At 29.5% G+C, this 7,613-nt stretch overlaps 1 long non-coding RNA gene across 1 annotated transcript; it reads right to left on the bottom strand.

Annotated features, from left to right (window-relative positions):
- Positions 1–3,288: 3,288 nt before the first annotated feature.
- On the bottom strand, positions 3,289–3,979 carry LOC105764034 (uncharacterized). Its single transcript, XR_001124508.2, has 2 exons — positions 3,839–3,979; positions 3,289–3,593 (listed from the first exon to the last, which is right to left on the bottom strand). It is a non-coding gene; the product is annotated as an uncharacterized LOC105764034 (long non-coding RNA).
- Between the last annotated feature and the right edge of the window lie 3,634 nt (positions 3,980–7,613).

The raw sequence follows: 7,613 nt of genomic DNA, 5'->3' as shown, positions 1-7,613 counted from the left end.
TTTTTATGTAAAATTTTAATAAATATATTTGCTATATAAATTTGTTATATATTTGTGTCACAAATTAACTTGATATCAACTTAGGATTGATGATAACAACATGACAAACGAGTGTATCCATTTAGTATTCTTAACATGATGTATTTTTGTGTTTAAATTTCGTTTTGCTCACAACTTTATCTAATTTTTCATTTTAATATCGTACATATTTCATGTGTTATTATTAATTAGTTCTAGACCATACATTTCAATTTCATTATTTATTATATGTTATTTTAAACACACATCTATATTTTAAATACATAATTTTTACATGCATATACCTATAATAAAATTTCTAATATTAATTAATAACTTGGTGATTGGTGATGGAAGGTAAGAATATAAGTTACTGACATCAAATTCAATCAAAATTCTTTATAATTTTTTAATCAAATTGACAAAGAAGTAACATTGACTTATAAACACCATTTAAAAATTAAATTAAAAATTATATAAGATAATAAAATGAAAAACATAATTGTGTTTTAGTTTTTACCTAAAATTCTTTACCTACTTGTTTACAATGGTAAAATAATTATTTTCCATTTTTTATTAATTTATTATATAAAAAAATTAAAAAAAACACTTTGATGGAAATATAACTTAATTTATATATAAAAATGTTTTAATAAATTCCTACTGATATAAAATAAAGATAGATTATTTTAGAGAACATAGGAGATGCATCATTGAATTGAGGCCATGGCTATTCCCCATGGAATGGTGTCTCCATGTCCCACCCATGAATAAAGCACATATAAGCTATTGATTTGAGTGTACCAAAAAGGAGAGAAGCTCATGATCCAATGGCTCCAAAAGGATTAACCACGGTTATGTAGGAAAAATCAAAGCATGTGTTGATGTTGGCATAAAGCAAACACTACACATCTTTTCTACAGACTATTTATCTCCATTCACACTTTGTGTTTAAGTTAATTATTTTTATTAATTATGAGATGTGGTATAATGATAATTTATCTCGTGTCTTAGTTATATAGTTTCAGAGTTTAATCTTGTTTATAGGAATTGAGCACAGTTAGTGATTAACTGTTTACCTCTTTAGGAAGCTTCGGTGACGAGGATATTAGCCACTACTGCTAGCAGTAGATACATTAGTTTCAACCAAGTCTTTATACTCTTTGTATAGTTGAAATTTAATCCCCATGTTTTTATTTTTTAAAATTTAATCCCTTTACTTTTCGAATTTAAAAATTTAAGTTCAGCTATTAGCGTCTTTAAATTTTTTAATTAAATTCTCTGGTGTGACATACTAAAATTAAAAACAAAACTCACTTGATAACCATGTAATAAAAATATATCATTATAATAAAACTGAATTTAACAAAAAATAATTGTGTTGACGATTCTTGGAAAAAACTCGTCAATATTTTAATCAAAATAAAGCATTTATACTAATTAATGATATTATAAAGGATGAAGTACCAAATTATGTCAAAATTAAAATATAAAGATTAAATTTTAAAGTTGAAAATATAAAAGGATTAAAACTATAATTTGACCATTGTTATATAATCTAAAAATTATGTAAAAACACTAAAAGGAAAAGGCTGTGTATTTTGGTGAATTACATCACATAGCTTTTAAGCGTTGTTTTTTTTTACATAAAATAACTTTAAAAATAATTTTTTAACGGCAACCAAATATTATTAACAAAAGGGTAAATAATACCACAAGTCACCCAACTATTGTCTCTTTTCTTTTTTGGTCACTCAACTATTAATTTTTTTTAATTTGGTCATTCAATTAATCGAGATTTTTTTTGTCCATTTTCATTAAATGCCACTAAATCTCTTACGGGTGACGTGGAAGTTGAAAAATCGATACAATAACAAATTTAGCCCTCAACTTTTATATTGTATATCAAATGGTCTCAAACTAATCCTCAACATTTACTTTCCTCTTCTGCTTTCCTCACTGCCACTACCATCACTGCCTCCACCTCCTCCACCTTTCTCTAGATTTGCTTAATTTGAGGATATTTTTTTATAGATACATACTATACATACTATCAAGAGGTTGATTTAATTTATCAATAAATTAGGTTCAAAGAGAAAGGAAAAAAAAGAAACAGAAGTTTTTCTTTTGAAGAAAGGTGGAGGTGGAGGCAACGATGGCAGTGGCGGTGGCAGAAGTGAAAGAGGAAGGTAAATTTTGAAGATCAGTTGAAACCATTTGTAATTTTAAAGATTAATTTTTAAAAATTAGGATTAAATTGATATAATATATAAAAATTGAGTGCAATATAAGTTTGTATGAAACCAAAAGACTCCATAGTATAACAAGGCCTCTAGTCATAGCATTATCATCAAGTTGCAGCAGAGAAACAATAAACAAATGGATAGAATTTTGAGGAATATGGATCCCTGCAAATGCCCAGACTTCCATTGCCTTACGACAAGTTAAAAACACATGCTCCAAATCCTGTTTGCCCACTATTTCAGTGTGTTTTTTCCCATTATTTTCACATTGAACGGGTGGGCGGCGGCAATGCGTGCTTGATAGGCCTATGCCCAATCACTCAATGAGAATAAAAAGTAAAACTGTATAAAAACTCTCTTAAAACGTAGTACGAGCAAGTTCATAAGGCGTCATAATGCCCTCAATGAGACCATCATCCCACGAAATCAAAACTCACCTTCATGTCTTCAAGCTTTCCAAAGGAACAGACTCAACAAAGAAATTAGCATCATCTCGGATCCACCTAAGTCGTCTAACCAGATGTTGTTTGGCAGCAAAAATGCTCTTCAGGACATACACCTTCTTCTACTTCAAGAAACCCACAATTAAGAAAATTGTTTTGCAAGCATAACAACATTAAAACAATGAAGGTTATGAAATCCTATTCTGCCAAATTTTTTTGGAACACAGAAGTACTCCCAAGAAGGCCGGTGGATTCTTCTACGATCATTAGTCTCCAAATACTTCATCATTTTCTGAAGAGAGTCGCAAGTATTGGAGGGCAATACCAAAACACTTATACGATAGACAAGGAGAGCTTGAACAATAACCTTCAACACCACTTCCTTCCAAGCTTCAAAAGAAATTTATTCTTCCAACTAATGATCCCTAATGAAAGAAACAAAAAAATTCCTTTAAATTTAACCCTACTTTGGATTTTTTTTGGTTAAAATATACATAAACTTTTTATACTTTTTCGTATATTTGAAATTTAGTCTCCTTACTTTTATTTTAAGAAATTTAGTCCATTTACCATTCGGATTTAAATTTACTGTCAAAATTCTTCTGATGAATTCAAATTCATTAAAATATCATTTTCTTTGTAGCATCACTACCAAGTGAGCATCTTAATTGTAATATCCAATTTTGGGCCCGGGCCCGCATAAGCAGAAAACAAAACAAATTTAAATAATGTCCATATTCCAAACTACAAGCCCCAATAGTTAATCCAATTACAGCCCAAGACGCAGAAACCCTAGCAGCAAACCTAGCGCCGCAACCGCCCCACCGCCCACGTCGTTGCTCGCACGTTCAGCAGCCCTCACAATGCCCTTTTCCACGTTCTCCTCCACCTGCAAGAAACCACAAACAGTGGGTGTGACCGAAAATATAGCAAATTGTAAAAAGATTTGGCTATAAAAAGCTAATTGATTTCTGTAATAGGGGTTAGCAAAATATTGTATTGAAAAGTTAAAGAAAATACAAAAGTAAAGGATCAAAAAAAGCAAAATTTTTTTTTCTTTTCTTTTTACCCTTTTTATTTTCTACCTTGTTTCTTAAAACAAATAAACGAAAAGGGTAGTAGAGGGGGACTTACCGTCTCGAGCGGCGTTGGGGGATCTCTTCATTCCGTCGTCGGAATGAGAGGGATGTGGAGCGGCAGAGAGGGAGGAGAGCTGCGGTGCATCTGAAATGGCAGAGGGTGGTGTTTTAGGGTTTTAAAATTGGGCTTATAGAGGGCATTAAACGACATCGTTTGGGGCCTGTTTCAGTGGCCCCAAAACGGCGCCGTATAGCCAGTACCCAAGTGCGACCCGACCCGTACATGTAGGATCCGCGCGTTTCCAGTAGAGGGGATATTTATCTCTTTGGTCCCCCTTATTTTCAATATTCCTTTAATTTATTTTCTATGTGCTTTACTTAATCTTTTAAATTTAACTGTGTTTTTAAAAAATTGTTGCAGTTTGGTACATATTTAGACGAAGCGTTTTGGAGGGTGGGATTAATTTCCCTTTTGGTCCTCCACTGTTGATTACGTGTTCTAATTGGTCCATTCGCATTTTATTTATTTCAAATTTGCCCTGAATTTCTGTTTTAAGTGTAAATTAGTCATTTTTGTTATTATTGCTATTAAATAATTTAATTTCAATTGAACTATCACTATTTATTATTATTATTATTATTATTATTATTATTATTATTATTATTATTATTATTATTATTATTATTTCTATATGTATACACACGCATGTTTTTAATATACATATATATATTAAACTTTTGTAAATACATGTACATATTTTATATATATGTTTTACTATTATTTTATTTTCATAACTCTTGTATACATGGATATATATATATGCATATACATTTTATAATATATATACATTTTCTATATTTTATATATACATATGTTTCCTATAATATATGTATACGTTTATTTTTTTAAAAAAGAAATTGTTATAAATATATACATTTATATATATATATTTTAAACATTTTATATATATATATTTGCATATTTGTTTTTCAAAAAATGTTCGTTTTTTATTGAAGCATGAAAATCATTTTATTTTTTAAATTTTTAAGATATTTGGCATTCACGTTTTTCGAGAATGATCGTGTCCTAACTTACTGGGCTTCGATTTTTTTTTTCGATCAATTTAGAGAGTCAAGTATTTATTTTTCAATAAAATCACACAGATTCAAATAAAAGCTTATTCTCGAGAATTCAAAAATGTTGGGTCCTAACTCACTGAACATGACATTTTGTCATCTCAAAATAAGAATTTCTAAAAATAAATAAATAAAGGCAATATTCGGTATTTAGAATTTCGAGAAATTGTGCCCTAACTTACTGGGTTTCGATTTTCTTCATTTTACCTAAATAACCGAATATCCTTCTTAAGTTTAAATGCATGAGTTTTAAAAATCAAAAGACAAACTTGATTTTGAAGATTAAAAAATGTTGCACCCTAACTTACTGGGTGTGATGTTTAAAATTCTTTGAAATAAGAATGTCTTAATTTTTAATTCATTCAAGGTAAAAAGTTTTCTCTTAAAATCTTTTTAAATTTTCGACACCAAGACATTAAACAATCAATTTGGTACCGATTTTGGGCGTTACGAGGGTGCTAACCCTTCCTCGTGCGTAACTAACTCCCGAACCTATTTCCTCACATTTCATAGACCAAAATCATTTTTAAGGTGAGCTAATTACACCTCAATTAAGGATCGGTGGCGACTCCAATCTTTTTTAAAGTTGACAACTAATTTTTTTTTCAAAATAATGGTTTCGACATTAATCTTTTAAAATCTAAAAAGTAAAGAGACCAAATCCCTAAAAATAAAAATAAAGTGACTAAATCTCAAATGTACGAATAATACATAAACTTAGACCATATTATAATTTTTTGCTTTTGCTTTTTTTTTTTTTTTGGTGTAAACTACACTTCAAAAAAATTATAAAATAATTACTGAAATATTCAAAATTTAAATCATTAAATTGTTAAATCTTTAATGATAGTTGTTAAATCAATATTTATCATATATAATATAATATCTATTAACCACGTTATTTTCACATGGCTTTTGAAAAAAGTCCTTTTTATCATTTATTAATTAAACTTATTAAATTAAACCTAAAATATTTGCTTTGAAAATACTAAATTAAACTTAAGAAATTTACTAGAAAAACCTAAAACATAATAATTTAGGTTTGGTTAATTCATTAAAAGATAAAAAGAATGACACCCAAAACGTTTTTTTTAAAAGCCACATGGAAATTACATGGCCAATATATATTATATTATATATATATATATATATGATAAATAGTGATATAATAGCTACATCAGTTGTTGGTTAAAATGTAATAGTTCAATGACTTAAATAAAAATTTTGAATAGTTCAATGATTATTTTAAAACCTTTTGAAGTTGAGTGATTAAAATATAACCTTTTAAATAGTTTAATAACCGAAGTGTAAAACTTACTTACCTTGCCAGTAATTTACCTAATTTTTAAATTATATTTTTTAAGGAATGGATCATTTTAAACTATTTCTAAAATAAACCAGGCCAATAGATCCTAAATCTCGAAGGATGGACCACCTCACACCATTGGGGCTGCTAATTAATTTCCTGAGAAAAACACTATTCAACAATGGTTGTCTTCTTCTTCATGGATTTCTCCACCTACTTTCTTTTAAGCACAAGGATTGTTTCAAATATATCAACAAATTGCAGTGTGATAACTTCATGAATGGTCTCTTGTCCATTAACCTTTTTCATTCACTATCAGATAATACAAATACTATACAACAATGGCAAGTACCACAAGCTTCCTGCTTAATGTGCCTACAAATTCTTAAAGACATAATTCATTTAGTAGGTAAAACTATGATGGATGCTTTTGTTTTAGGAGTTGGAGTACATTTTATCTTTGTTACTTAAAAAATGGATTGATTAGTTATTGTACGTTAGATCAAAGAACAAATCGATCATTCTGTTAAAAATTCCATCTATTTTTACCCTTAGTTGGTTCTTGTATGCAAGGGCGAATCCAAAATTTTTTTTAGGGGGGCTTGAATTGAATTATAATTTTTTTGTGAGGTTAAACTGTACTTTTTTTTTATCTTGTATTAAATTATGAATTCATCACTTTTTAAAGGACCAAATAGAAATCTTTCATTTTTGGAAGGCCAAAGTGTAATTTTACTACATAGTAACTTTTAATTCTATCATTTACTAGGGACTAAAAGGATAATTTTTCCATATGAGGGGGCATGGCCCCTAACCTGATGTATATGTGTTACGTCATGTGTAATTGTTTAGCTATTTCGTCAATCATATCAAATTTTAATAGTAAAAGTGAATGAAATTTTTAACAGAAGTTACCAATTTGCTCTTTGATGGATTAATTTACTCATTTCCTAATATAAAGACCTTTATGATACTTTTAGTAAGAATAACACAAACCTTCTAAAGTAGAATGCAACATCAGTTGTAAAGTTCAAGTTGCCATGTTTGGTCGATGAATAACAAGGAAATGAAAGGAAGGATAGGTGGGATTTTTGGTCGATATGCTGTAGCGTAGCCTGTCAATTTAGGGTTTTGAACCACGGCTTGAAGTTGAAGACTTTTCGATGGATTATGGACCTATTATAGAAGCCCATTAATGTAAAGTTAGACCAACAGTAAACGTCCGGGCTAAGACTGCTAAGCCTAGCTAGTTGATATGAAACCCCTTGTTTCAATTAGAGGTATGCATGCCGGGCCGGGACGAGTTCAACTAAAATTTTAGTTTCATTTGTTAGGTCCGGGCTCGGCCCAGCCTAAAAAATGCGCCTAGAATTTTACCCAAGTTCGA

The sequence above is a fragment of the Gossypium raimondii genome, chromosome 12, assembly GCF_025698545.1.
Source record: "Gossypium raimondii isolate GPD5lz chromosome 12, ASM2569854v1, whole genome shotgun sequence".
Lineage (NCBI taxonomy): Eukaryota > Viridiplantae > Streptophyta > Magnoliopsida > Malvales > Malvaceae > Gossypium > Gossypium raimondii.
Note: the sequence above shows the minus strand (reverse complement) of the source record. Positions and strands in the feature narration are given on the sequence as shown.